Consider the following 14025-nt stretch of genomic DNA (forward strand, 5'->3'; position numbering starts at 1 on the left):
ATGATGTAAGTTGTAAAATGTACAGCATGTACTCGTATATACACTCACTGTATATGTTTAAATTATAATTAAAATATGATTATAATACATTTCTCTAAGTGCCATATATGTACAAACATGTTTATGACAATGTTTTGCTGACATATTATACAACCCTATACTAATACTTCTTACCAGTCACATACAATACTTCTAACACGCTGCGATATTTTGCATTATAATAGTTCTGTTTATGACACACATGTCATAAATATGTACTTTAAAATTCGCAGACATAATCTTCTAAAGAACCTGTATGAAAGTGCCAATAGTTGTGTGATAAAAAAAAACTACTTTGTGTTCATCTTTAAGGTCCACAGCAATTGTACATTTATATCATTGTATATAATTCTTCTATAGTTTTGTTTTATATAGGAAGAGGGACACATAATAACATTGCACCTTTTTACTGCCATCCATCCTCACCGCTACACCTCCCCCACTGTATTGTTTTCTCCAATAAACCAACAAGCAATAAAATGGAGGATCCTCTGTTTGGTGAAATGGCCAGGTTGGGAGAAAGAAAGGGGAGAAAGTTTTGCGTTAAGGTCTGAATTCAGGACCATTGCCTGACTCTGGTATTGACTGCAGAGTTCAGAGAATGGCCTTGGCGCTAAGGTACCATTACAGCTCAATTGATGGGCCTGCACTTAAGTCCAAATCCCACCTTGTTGCACAAGCCATCGTGTCAGGATCTGATGCCAACGAAATATATGTGTGTTTGTGTGCGTGTTTGTCAAAGTGCTCAGAAAATGTTGGTGTTTTCCAAGGTTGCTCTTTGCCCACCTTCTGATTCTCTCTCTTCCAACTTGTTCCCATCTCTTTCACATCACTCCTAATTTCCTCTCTCTCTCTTTTTCCTCTCCGACACTTTCATGGATAAAAGTCAGAAATGATCAGAGTCCCAATGTGTGTTTCATGGTCAGAAGCAGGCGACCAGTCACTTCAAGGAGTATGGACTCACCCATCCAGCTGGTATACACATACAAACACAATAGCAGACTCATTTACAAACCCACACGTATACCCATACAGTTCACACGTACACATCTTATCTATCTGTGAACTGACAAACACCCTCATACACACATTTCCACATAAACACACACACACCTATACAGATCAGTCCTCTTACACAGTTTAAACAGAATAAACAGCATTTGTTTCAAAGCCGGGTTTTGCTTAATGTACCTGCCACACACACATTGCTGGCCTCATTAAAATCTTTTAACAACCTCTCCCACTAAAGCAGAGGAGGGGCAGAGGCAGATGTAGGCTGTTAATTGTTTTATGGAGGGGGAAAAAAACACAGAGACTAACAGGCTAATAAACATTAGCTCGCTAACACAACAAGTCTGCGGCCTCGGCCCAGTCCCTGGTTTCCTCTTCACAAGTTAGTCGTTTAAATCCTAGACAGCCAGCATTGGGCCAGCATAGATCAGAGTAACGCTCCCCAGAGCCGCTGACACACAGAGGCAGGGCACGGGCTGTAAATCCGGCGCACTCTAATAAAGCAATAAAAGGCTATTAAAAGTCAGTGTCCCTCAGCACTGGAAGATGGATGGAAAGGTGGAAAGTAAAGTAGACACTTTTAGATGGCTGTTCACTCCCACACACATTTTGGCAGGTTTTCCTCCCCTCTCCGCTCGAGACAAGCTAGGTATCTGCAATATTGATGCCTTTCTCCTATTGTTACACCTCTTTTATCCTTGCTGGCTGCGGCTCGCTTTAAAAAACAACCAAAGTAAACACCTGGATTTAGAATGGTGAAGCGCAATCTTTATGTACTGTTATGCTCTCTGTATCCACAACTGATCTTCCTCCCTGTGACAACTGCAACGTTTCCCCGTTACAATGACTTTATACCAGCCCACATTTTATTCACACTATGCATCATGCACAGTGGCGGTTCTAGACCATTTCAAATGGAGATGCCAGGCTTGGGCCACATGCAATTTTAGGTGTACCAAATTATGTTAAACACAAGTGTTACATACCACCAACCCTCCATAGATGTGGTTCTACAAAAGACTAACGATACACATATACCAATAAACACAAGAATACTCATTCAGGGGCAAGCTACATGGTATTTATCACTGCACATGAATAATATCCCCTCTCTAGGGATAAAGTGGGGTTAAAATGAATGAAAATATTTGCCAGAGTTAGGGGGGGTCGAGGCTTAATGTTACAGGGGCACTGGCCACCCTTGACCCCTCCCCCTCCCCCCACCCCAGAACCGCCCCTGATCATGCACAAATGCAAATATAAAGTTGTCTCTCACATCCTGGCTTTACTATTTGTTACCTGTACCAAAGTAGCAATACCAGACTTTCTTATTAGGACTGGGATTATAATTATTATTTTTGAGAACAAAATTTAGCAATCTCAATGTTTGTAACAGGAAGGACAATTTCCCTGTGATGAGGAACCAACTCTTTTGTCTACAGTGTGCTTCTCTCCTTTCTTTCTATATCTTCCCTCTATTCATTCTTTCATTGTGAGCATCTGTTCTTTTTTTTACCAATTTTCAAACCCAATCCCCAAGTTTGTCTTCCCTTCCCAACCTGTAGAGGGAGAAAAAGGAGGAGAGGTAGGAGAGAAGTGGTGAACCACAGCAGGTTTCAAACACGGTTTCTACACACCAATGCTCCTTTGTCTGTACAAAGAATAAGAAAAAGATAACAACAAAGTGTGTGTGTGTGTGTGTGTGTGTGTGTGTGTGTGTGTGTGTGTGTGTGTGTGTGTGTGTGTGTGTGGCAGTGTATTACCAACCCTGCCTGGACACTTCCTTAGTGGCTGCTGGTATCGAATGACGGCCCTGAGCCAAACAAAAGCCGGCCGAGGTCCTGACAGTGAGTCTCCCAAGAGCAACGTTGTTCATTATGCTTTGTGCCCAAATTATGATTAATGGAAAATAAACAACCTTGATGTAAAGCCTGTTTTGATTTTCTATGAGCCCCGGCCTCGCTGTAGTTGTAGCTACTCCTCTGGCCAAGAGAAAAGCTCTGGACAAACGCTCACTGAAGCTCAACTCTCGACGCTTTCACACAACAGCTTTAAATCAATGGACACACAGATAGACAGAAGCTGCTTTCGCAACCTCTTCTTCTCTAACGCAAACACACTCTCTCTCTTGCTATCTCTGCATATCTGTATACGCACAGAAACTCATATATGCAGACAAACCAATATCTTGATTATATCAGTCCCCTCAGCTGCTAATGACCAGCTTGCTCGTAATTATATTAATGACCTGTATGTGCATCGCCTGTCAATTGGCCAGAGTTTGATAAAAGTAAAAAGGAGAAAAAGAGCGAAAGGAAAGGACAAGAAGAGCACTACAGATGAAGGAGTTGGAATGTGGTCAGAGTGGGAAATGGCAGAGAAGGAGGGAGGAAAGAAGAGAGAGAGAGAGAGAGAGAGAGAGAGAGAGAGAGAGATAGAGAGGTCAGGGAAAATAGAGTGCAGAGAGAGTGAGCTAGAGACAAAGACAGAGAGCGGGAAGAGAGAGAGAGAGGAAGCCTGATCAATTGTTCATTTTACAAAGTCACTGAGACGTGTCAGCAGTGTCAATAAGTGAATTAATTTGTCTGTGGGTCTCCGGAGCATGACACCATATCACTCCGCTCCCTTGAGACAAGCAGGGCTTCTAGCCCTCTCTTTCTTCAAGAGACATACACTCACAAAAAGGCACAAGTACTCGCTCACTCATACAAAGCAATTCCATACAAGGATCATACACAGAAATCAGCTGACACAGAAACATTTTCAGACAAATGCTCCCATGCTTGTAGATGCATATTCTCACCACACACACATTTGGGAGGAAAAGACCTAATTGTCTTAAGAAAGCATAGGCTGATAGTCATATGTGCAGCATCTGACTCCTCAATGTAGATTGTAACCTAGATGCAAGTGGTGTCAGCAAAGCTTACAGTATGAACTCCATCTGACTTGTTTTCCAGTCCTACCACGTGTGATATCAATGTACAGATTGCACACTTTCCAGATGAACAGAGTGAGCAGAGTAACAGTAATCGGAACTCGAATATATGAGAAAACATGTTTAATGAAGGTTTACTTGCACAATAAACACACAACCATTCATCCTGATCTGAGCAGCCATCCCCAAGGGAAGCTATTGTCCGCTGGTGACTGACATCAGTCAGCCACCAAGAGGGACCCTGAACCACTGGCTGCCTGCTGTTTTCATTACAAAGCCATCACCTCCAGCACACACACATATGACCTGTGTGCACCAACACATCGCATTGCATCCACATTTACGCACACTTTACTCTTTCCTCTGACAGATTTCATCTTAGTTCTGACTACCCATACTCCTCTCTTTTGAAGCATTTCTCTCCAACATCTATTCCTTCCAACGCTGCGCTCAGTTTAGGCCCTGGCTTCCTCTATTCCTCTCTGTTGTTTTCTATCTCTTCCTCTCCTCCCCATCCTTCCACCACTTCCCCCCCTTTCATGTTCTGCATCCCACAGGGTTGAACCCACCACCCCCCTCATCAGATACAGTGTTGTTTGAGGGCTGCTGTGATGACCGCCCCAGGCTTCGCTACTACCGCACCGCTTCCTCACTACGGCTTCACAGTGGACCCACGCTGCAGAGCATGCTGGGAGCTTTTCATAATCCTACAAACACACTAACATTGTCGCTCACGGTTACCAGCACATCTGCCAGCTGCCAGAGGGGAGCGAACAGGGACACACTCTCTCTCGCAGAGACACACACAGACGCACACACAAGAGTAGAAGCAGCAGATTGCATCCAAGGTGATAGATAGAGCACTGTGGGAAGGAACTGTGTCTGTTCAATTACAATCATTACTATCACTCTGGGAAATTTGTCACGGCCAAAGTCAGTTGGAGCTGTGGAGAAATCACCTTGATTCCTGTGAAGTGGTGTTATTTTCAGTTTTCACAAAAGGGTGACGACGTCCTCAAAAACTCACTCCTAATTGAAAATGACTAAGAATTTAACATAAATTGATTACTCCAAAATTCCAAACAGATGTTTAAAAAAAAAAATCCTCAACGGTACATGACTGACTCTTTCAAAGCACTCAGCACCTAAAGAACAGTAATCCTCTAACCGTGAGCCATTAGAGCAATAAGTTTGAATGCGGCTGGTGTGCCTTTCACTTTCTCCTCTGGGCTGAAACAGAGGGAAGCCATGTGGCAGTGTGGGCTGTCAGTCAAAGCAGGACCTGTTAGATGGAATTAGAGAGAGTCTGGATTGTGTGATGGCGCCACACAGGACACTGATGCCTTGCTGTCACTGACTGACTGACTGACTGACAGAGGGGAGAATGGAAGTCAAGGAACACACACAGCTGTGGCGCTCCAACATGTGACCTCCACTGTTCAGACCAGTTGGTACCTGCTCTTACAAAATGATTGCTGTGTGAGAGGAAAGTTAGAACCATCCCCACGCCTTTGCTTTACAGGCACCTTAGAACGCTTTAAGGATTGGACCAACTGTGTTGTTACTTCATTTGTATTGATAAAGTTACCCCACTGTGCTCATATGTTTTGGTGCATGATCCCTGTCAGTGCTGTTTTGGCGGTGGTAATGAAAAAAGGATGATGGTGATGTCTTCAGATAGATAGATAGATAGATGATGGAAAAAATATTTAATGGTGACACTGTTTCTAATTAACCTCAAACCTAGTTTGGCATTTCTGTACTGCAGGTTGTCAAATATCGGCTGACATATACACAGATACCAACATGGCTGAAGTAAGCTTATAGCAGCCGATATATTGGTCTGGCTGATTTATCGGTCTAGCTCTAAATTGAATACATTAGTGTGACGTTGCTCTATTTAAAACAGCTCAATTAGGGTTGTAAACGCTAAGAAAATCATTCAAATATAAGATAAAAATGGAACGTAGACTAAATAAATTGTCTGAGGCAGACAACACCAACGTTAGAACCATTCTGAGCATGAGTATTTCAACAGATTAAGTGGTCATTCACAATTCAGACATTTAGTGATGAATGTGGATTAGATAAAACTCTCCCAGCCTGAGTTAGTAAACGCATTAAAGACTGCTGAGCAATATGCACAACAGGGGAGAGGATCTGTGTCAGTCTGTTGGCTACAGAAAGAGGGGGGGGTAACAGATTTCCTTTATGCATTGAGGCCTAAACTTGGTGGATCACCACACACTATTAACAAGGTATCACATGTTACTACTCTGGCCTGTCAGCAACATCTGAACTTTACCCTTTTTTACCATGGATCGTGACCTCTGTCCAACTGCGGTTTTGTGGTTGAGACAAGAAACAGACACACGCTTTTTGGTCTAATATCCCTCTTTCCTTTATTAGAGTCATGGATCTCCTGTTTGAGAAGAGACGTCAGTCTCTTGGTGTATTTTCTCTAAATGAAGACGTTATTGTCCACTCAGAACGCATGACGCCTATTCATGTTCTCAGACTCGATGCACCTAGAAACGGCCCAAGATGAAAAGCCATTGTCCAGGACATTGTCATTTACAAAAGGAAGGCCTTTCTCCATCTTTCTGCCTATGACATGAAATAATGACTCTCCTCTCTTCTCCTCTTGTCTCTTTTCTCCACTCCTCTCCTCCTCCTCCTCCTCCTCTCAGTTGGGAAGTATCCATTCATCACAGTCAACCTGTTAATGCCAGTGTGTGTGTGTGTGTGTGTGTGTGTGTGTGTGTGTGTGTGTGTGTGGAGGTGATCTCCAATCTGTCGCGCTGCTGTCACCTCACCAGTCCTACATGCCTGATCCCTGTTTATTCATCAAGTATATTATTCAGAACGCCTTTCACACACACACACACACACCAGAAACACACATGATCATCATCATCTCAGTGTTTTCTCTTCCTCACATGAACAAGCACACAGATTCACAAGATTCCATTGTGCAGAGTCCCTCATATTACTTACACACAGGCACACACACACACACACACACACACACACACACACACACACACACACACACATAGGTCATTTCACATATAAGCTGTCTATTTCTCCCTTACACACCAACACACACGCTATCTCCTTACCTTAATCTCATCTCTCACAAATATTTTCTATCTATCAGGCTCATTTCTCTCGCCTCCCTTGCTCTCCCTTCTCTTCGCTGCCGTCCATCGCCTCTCTGCTTGGCCATGTCCTCATGCACAATCACAAATGCACACAATCCATTCCCCCTCATCCCCAGCCAGTCATCCTGAACAGCCCTCTGTGGGGTAAGTAAATAGGAGGCTGTTGAGACATGTAGAGCCGAACAGCCCTCTGAGCATACCGGTTGTCCCACCACTGGGAGCTACTATAGGAGGAGTGGGGGGGGGGGCATGAAGAGGAAAGGTTTCAGATGAGAGTGAGCCTGGAGAAAAGAGTCATTACCAAGTGTGTGAATTTTTTTTGTGTGTCTGTGTGTGTGGATCTGTGAAATGTGCAGTGGAAGGATGTGTGGGTGTGAGGAGATGGAAAAGGGTGACAAAGACAGAGGAGAAGTCATCCACTAAAGCGGCACAGCTAGATGTAAGAGTGCCACTCTCTTACAGGTGTGTGTGTGTGTGTGTGTGTGTGTGTGTGTGTGTGTGTGTGTGTGTGTGTGTGTGTGTGTGTGTGTGTGTGTGTGTGTGTGTGTGTGTGGAGGATGGTTGGGTGACAGGGGGTCAGGTTGGAGAGAGTAATCTCCCCAGGATTAAGAGTGCTGCTCCTGTGTTAATGTGACTGTCAATGAGAATTAAGTCCATGGACCGATCCTCTCCATCCGGCTCTCCTCTCCCTCTCTCTCCTCTCCTGTCCGCCCTGTCAAACTAATGACACCACTTTCTGTGGAGTGCCAGTGCGGCGCGCTAAAAACAATGGGGAAATAATTACACTCTTTCAATACAGTACAAATCGCAGAGCTGAGCAGCGGGACGGCGAGGGATATACGCAAAGGGAGAGGGAGGTAAGGAGAGGATGGGAGAGGGAGGGGTTGAGACAAGGATGACTAACAATTACAACACGATAGGGGTTGGGTCTCATTACTGCGCCCATTAACATGCGCCAAGTAATTTTCCCCTCTCAGTTTGTGTGTGCGGATAAGAGAGAGGGGAGGGAGTGTGTCTATGCGTGCCGAGTGTGTGCGCCCAATAGAGCGTGCCCATTAGCTTCTGCATCACACCTCCCTGCCTCCGTGCGCAATCTGCCCGGAGAGCCCGGCGGCCCCACTTTTCTCTTGCATGTCTGAGCTCCGCGCGCTCTCCTCTCCATCTCCAGCCGATCATGATCCATGCAAATCGATTAGAAGGCGCGTGAAAAGAGCCCGGTCAGCGTATCAGCCTCGCAGATCACTCAATAGGTATTAAGCAGCGCCGAGCTTCGGCCGATCGCTTATTTAACCTCACAGCGATGAAACACTGCATCAATCTCATCTCAATCTTCCCTGCTCTCACGCGCTACACACGGTCAGCGGAATTGACGGCCGTTTGAATCGGCTCATCATGTGTCCCATTTTTACGCATGGCAATCACGCACCAAGAGGGAGCGGAGTCACTAGGAGATCAGGGAAGGGTTCGTTGGAAGTCCTTCTGTTCTTTTAAGAAATCGTTCCTCAGCAAAAATGTTTTCGCCGCGCTCTGAGCCAAGAACATCAAAGTTGCTTTCAGCTCGCCAGTCGTTTAGTGAGTCAGTCAGCAAGTCACCACCCCTTCTCTCCCTGCTGCCCATGTAAAAAAATGTTCCACATCTCTCTACAGCCAAAGTACCCTCTGACCCCATCCTCGTTTCAATAGCCTATTGACTGCGCGCCATGAGAAGACACCGGGAATTAAAGTGTAAATATATACTAATTGAATTTGAATAAAAAAATACCACCTTACCCAAATCTATCAACTTGATGGCATGATCACAGGGAATTGTAAAGGATCCAGGTGAGACAGTAGAGAGCTTTGCCACTTTCTGCTTCAACTCCACTGATTTTGTTTTCCACTAAACGGGGCAATCATTTTGAGCCTCATGTCCAGTTCCCGGAGCCCGCGCACAAACACACTGAAGCAGGGGCGAGGATGGCTACTGCTTCACCAGAGAACCAGCCCTCCGGAGCCGGGTGAGAAAACAGAGCTCGCGCAATAGCGATGTGCTCCAATGTGCCATGATCTTGCCGCGTAAAATCTCAAAACCACACGGAGGAGAAAGTCATCAAAAGTGCGTAAATCCCCCAAAGAGACACCGGGCTGATGTTTTTGGCGAACACTCCACACAAGTGCATCCCCCTGCGCGCAACTGTCACACAGAGGCGTTACAGTGGCCGGAGAGATACTGAAGAGAGTGATGGTAAAGTGATGCAGGAGTGATAGTTGCGCTCCCGTCGCTCCTCCCGAGCAGGGATCGATTGGACATGAGAAATGCGATGCGAGCCCGTTTTCCCCATTCTGAACACGTGCAACAGCGCCCGCCCAGTTCACCAGCTCCCAAGTACACCCCCTCTTCCCCACTGATGTCATGTAGTTCACAACTAGCCTGGACTGTTGGGATGGAGAGGAAGTGGGGAGATAATTATGTGCCTGTATGTCCAAGGAGAGATGGGATACATGACAGCCATTCTTAGACTGCAAAGTCGTTTGTCGTCATCGTATGGCTTGTTTCAATGCATCAGTCTTAAAACGTAGCGGGTACAACAGATCACAAATAGAAAAACATACATACATATATACAAGGTCCCTGAAATGATTATTGATTTTTGTTCAAATTGGTAGAAGTTTTCCTAGTGATCACAGGCTTGAGGTCATCTTACACTTCAATTTCCACCACTCCATTACTTGTGGATAACTTGAGTTGAGCTGAGGAGGGGGGTCTGATGACTGACAGGTGCTGGACTGTGCACGAGTCGATGGCCCCTCCTAATCACATAATAGTCTTCTTCACCTCTACACTTCGATCATGTTACAGATGGTGTCTGCATATCAATACTTGGTTCTATGTTCGGCTATACGCGCGGATGGTGTAAATCTACCCACCCCCAACCGCGATGTTAAACACAATTTAATCACCGCCTCTCCGTTACGCACCAGGAGACAGCCTATCAATTATTCCATCCCTAGAATATTCTAGTGTGTTGATGGCGATTGATTGCTTTGCGCTGTATTTGCAGTCGTTAAGACTTGAGGAGGTCGATGTCTGCTAACGACCCAAGGTGAGGAGTATCCGATACGTTCAGATGTCTTCCTTGTGAGCCATGTGTTATTGGAGGCATTTTTGTTGGGAGTAGTATAAAAGATACGTGCCTTCTAAGTTATCTAAGCAACAACAACAAAAAACATACACCATGAAATGTAATGAATTCCAGGACTACATCAAGGAGCACAGGCATGTATCTTAATCTTGTCTGGAACTGTCCTCAAACCCGTATGACCATTTTGTTATCATGAGTGAGAAAGTATGTTATTTTAAACGGATTCAATTAGGCTTGAATCTATTACAAATCGATCTGTCTGACTTTGGACTGAGAACAGATTAATAATTGACGTGGGTTCACCAGGATGCACGATTTAGATTAAAAAAAAAAAAAAAAAACATTCAACTAAGTAAAGATCTTAGTTTCAGCACCATGGACAGGGCCAGATGCGCTGCATATAAATTCAGGACGTTGGACAGCTCCAGACTGTCCTGTCACCGGGCTTTTCTTTGCGCTTTCTTTGCTGTCAAGGCGCTAATCCAGCTTGCAGACAAAATAAACAAAAGTAGATGAACTGTGTAAGTGAAGGGAAAAAAAAAAACACTAAAACCTAATATATCCTGTCTGCACCGGCAAATGGTTGTGTCTAGAACTGAACTTGTGTGTCGCAATGGGTATCGCAGGCCTTTTATCTTAAAGCGAGGCAGCTAATGGATGCAACAGCCCACAGCACTTATCTTATCCTCAGAGGGGCCAGATGGAATCAGGGGAAACCAGATCATGTGACGTAAACACGGACTTGAAAGTGTGAGGTGGAGCGGTGTGAAATTTAATTTGGCTTCCCTTATACTTCCCATTACATGTATAGTTGTTACAGAGCCATTCTACTTCTTAATACATACTAGCGGTATTTGATCTATTTATTGCAAAGTTGTGGTTTTGCGCTATGCATCCCTATGCAACGTGTCACTTTAAACTCGACATCTGCTATTTTAGCCTCCTGGACTGTCATCCAGGTATGTAGTGAGCGGTGTGCCCTTCTTTTATCTGCCTGTGTCAAGTGTGATCCCGTGTGGGATACCATATGTGTATATATTAGCTCTATATTTTTGTTGTATTTTGTTGATGTCCTGTCATGAGCACACTGAAGCAAATTCCTAGCAACTTGCATCGAGTTGTATGGCAATAAAGTATTGAATCTTGATCTTGAATCTTAACATGTTTCCGTGTGTGTATTCGCTTCAGTGTTTCAGTCTTAAGCCAGAATGGCAGGTTGCAGACGTATCCATATATATTGTGGTATTGTGGAAAAAAGTAAAAGTGTCTTGGCGTGTCATGTATCAGAGGAGCAGGGTTATTGGATCCCCTCTGGGATTATTCCACCAATAATCATCGCCCAGGGGAGAAAAACATTAAGGAAATATCTGCTCATAACGTGAGGCATATTTCTTCCTCCTAAATCGATATCCCTGCATTAAACCCTCTGAGAGACACCGTTTTCCTGATGTAGGGGACTGGAAAAGTGACAAATGTAAGATGAGCGTGTTGTGATTGATGTGTCTGAGTTCAGTGGAGAGAAATGTTTGTCTTTTTGAGATAAATTACATTATGCTAATGATCACGTTGTAAAACACAAAGATAAATTACTTAAACTTTAACTGTTAAAAACGACCTTTGGGCAATAATCAAAATAATTAAAGCCAGTATATGCTGGTGTGTGGACTCGCAGTTGTTTAATAAGGGAGCACAGGGTTCAGAATATAACTGCCGATACGGCTGTTCCAGTGGAAATGTCAAATAAACTAAAATAGGACACGAACAGTCAGACAAAACAGCTAGTGGTATGTCTCACGGTTTGAAACCAAACTGGTAAAAAAAAAAAAAACTCCTAATTCTGAAGTGTGAATCACAGAGTGATCTTGTGACTTTACTTCCACCTCAGTGATTACACCTCAGCCTTTTTTTTTTGCAATCAGCTCTCCTGTCCTGACGCGTCTAAAGCCCCATTTATTCACTGCACCATGTCTGCATTAAGGATGACAAAAATAAGCAATTCAACATTTCTGGAGGGTAAGCACACGATTACTTACGACACGACGAAATAAGGCCACCCAAACATGGCTGTTGAAGAACTTTGGGTGGTAAACCTCAAGAGGCCTGAGGCAGTAAATGTGGGGCCTGTTCACCGATGATGGGTGAGAGAAAGTATGCCTGCCTGCGACGCCATTCATTACACAAGTGCACGTACGCTGCGGTGGCGGCCAATGGAGCAAGTATAAGGTTATACTGTGCGCACTTGTAACGACCTCACACGCAGAGGAAAAGTTTTTTTTGTAATTTGTACACGGTTTTCCTTACGCTTTATAGCCTCCATTAAGTCGAAAGGTGGGTTGGGTAACCCGATGTGTGTTTCACGTTCTGACGTCTTCCACTTAAATGTTCCATTTTGGATAGACTACATCCAGCACTCAGGCTTTGCGCTAAAAAACAGCAGTTGGTCATCGATTTGGATCCGCCATGAAGGTTAATGAGAACAGACATCTTGGTTCCTCTGCTTTTGATCCCCCCCTGCATAGAGATTCTTCATTTCTTTACGAGGTCACTGGCAGTAACCCGAGTAGGGCCATAAATAGTGTCCATCCCAGACAGGCCCCGGTGTCTGTCAATACTCCGAAAGTTCAGACACAACATCCGCAAAGAGCGGGCCGCAGCACGACTGCTGTCTGCAAACTTGTGGTATTGGAGCAAATACACTTTAACAAACATTGTCTTCTTGTGACCAATTGGATATATTTGTGAATACGTTGTTCTCACTCTCTACACTGGAACAAGTCTGTCAAGGACGATAACAGCGCAGGGTGATGATTTGGCCTTGATGTGTGGTGTTATACTGCCCCCGTGTGGCTATGATTCGCAACTGCTAATTTAGTAGTTTTTGAGGTCATCCAGATTTATTGCGGTGACAGTAAAAACTGAACCAGTGCCCTTTTGTGAAAAGCCCTCTCCCTTCTCAGACCTGAGCTCACTAAAATAATGAAACAAAGAGCTGTCTGGTGTCAGCAAGAACTGGCAAGACAGAAGCTGTGGTCTTGCCCCTCCAAGGTCAGACTTCAAAAGGTGATTGATTAAATAAGGATGAATTAAATCTCTGATGCCTAATATGGCCAACACAGAAAAGAAATGCTTCAGCATTTTTTTTTAAGAATTATTTATTTCAAAATATTACACAGCTTTTCAATATGAAATCGCCTAGAAACCAGGTCTGACTGAGTTCAACATAAAACATCAAGCTCACGGAGAGGCCAAGAAACACAAAAATGATCTGATCGCTCAAAACTGCATGCAAATTGTGCTCATTCCATTGCAGACAAATTTACTGTAAAATATTAAAACTAACAGCATTTAAAAGACTTGGAAAGGTAACAGACAACAGCAGTACCCTCATCATTTGACCTTACTGACAATGCATTTCCTTTAGTAAAATGCAAAGGAATTAATAATAAAAATAGACATCGGTATCAATGGCATATTCCATCAGAACAACAAAACACACATACATTTGAGGGTCGCCCCTCAATGATCTCTTGAGTATAAATAAAGGTTGAATGAAGTAATACATGTTCTGTTAGTAAAAGAAAACCATGTAACTGTAAATAAAGATGCAAAAATAAAAGGTAGATTTAAAAAGTCTGCCAGATATGTTTGATATTTAGCTAACAAAAGCAACATTATTTTTCATCATGTTCCATGAAACAATGGAGTGTTTTACTGAAAATGTACTGACAAATACTTGAATGTATGTTTGACA

At 43.8% G+C, this 14025-nt stretch overlaps 1 protein-coding gene across 1 annotated transcript in view; it reads right to left on the reverse strand.

The window, feature by feature from the left end:
- Positions 1 to 9430, reverse strand: part of tafa4b (TAFA chemokine like family member 4b) — a 43170-nt gene extending 33740 nt beyond the window's left edge. The window contains exon 1 of the mRNA XM_031278134.2: positions 8923 to 9430. The gene's annotated coding sequence lies outside the window, so the exon portion shown is untranslated. The remainder of the gene's footprint in view (positions 1 to 8922) is intronic.
- Positions 9431 to 14025: the final 4595 nt, after the last annotated feature.

This window comes from Sander lucioperca, chromosome 6 (genome assembly GCF_008315115.2).
Source record: "Sander lucioperca isolate FBNREF2018 chromosome 6, SLUC_FBN_1.2, whole genome shotgun sequence".
Lineage (NCBI taxonomy): Eukaryota > Metazoa > Chordata > Actinopteri > Perciformes > Percidae > Sander > Sander lucioperca.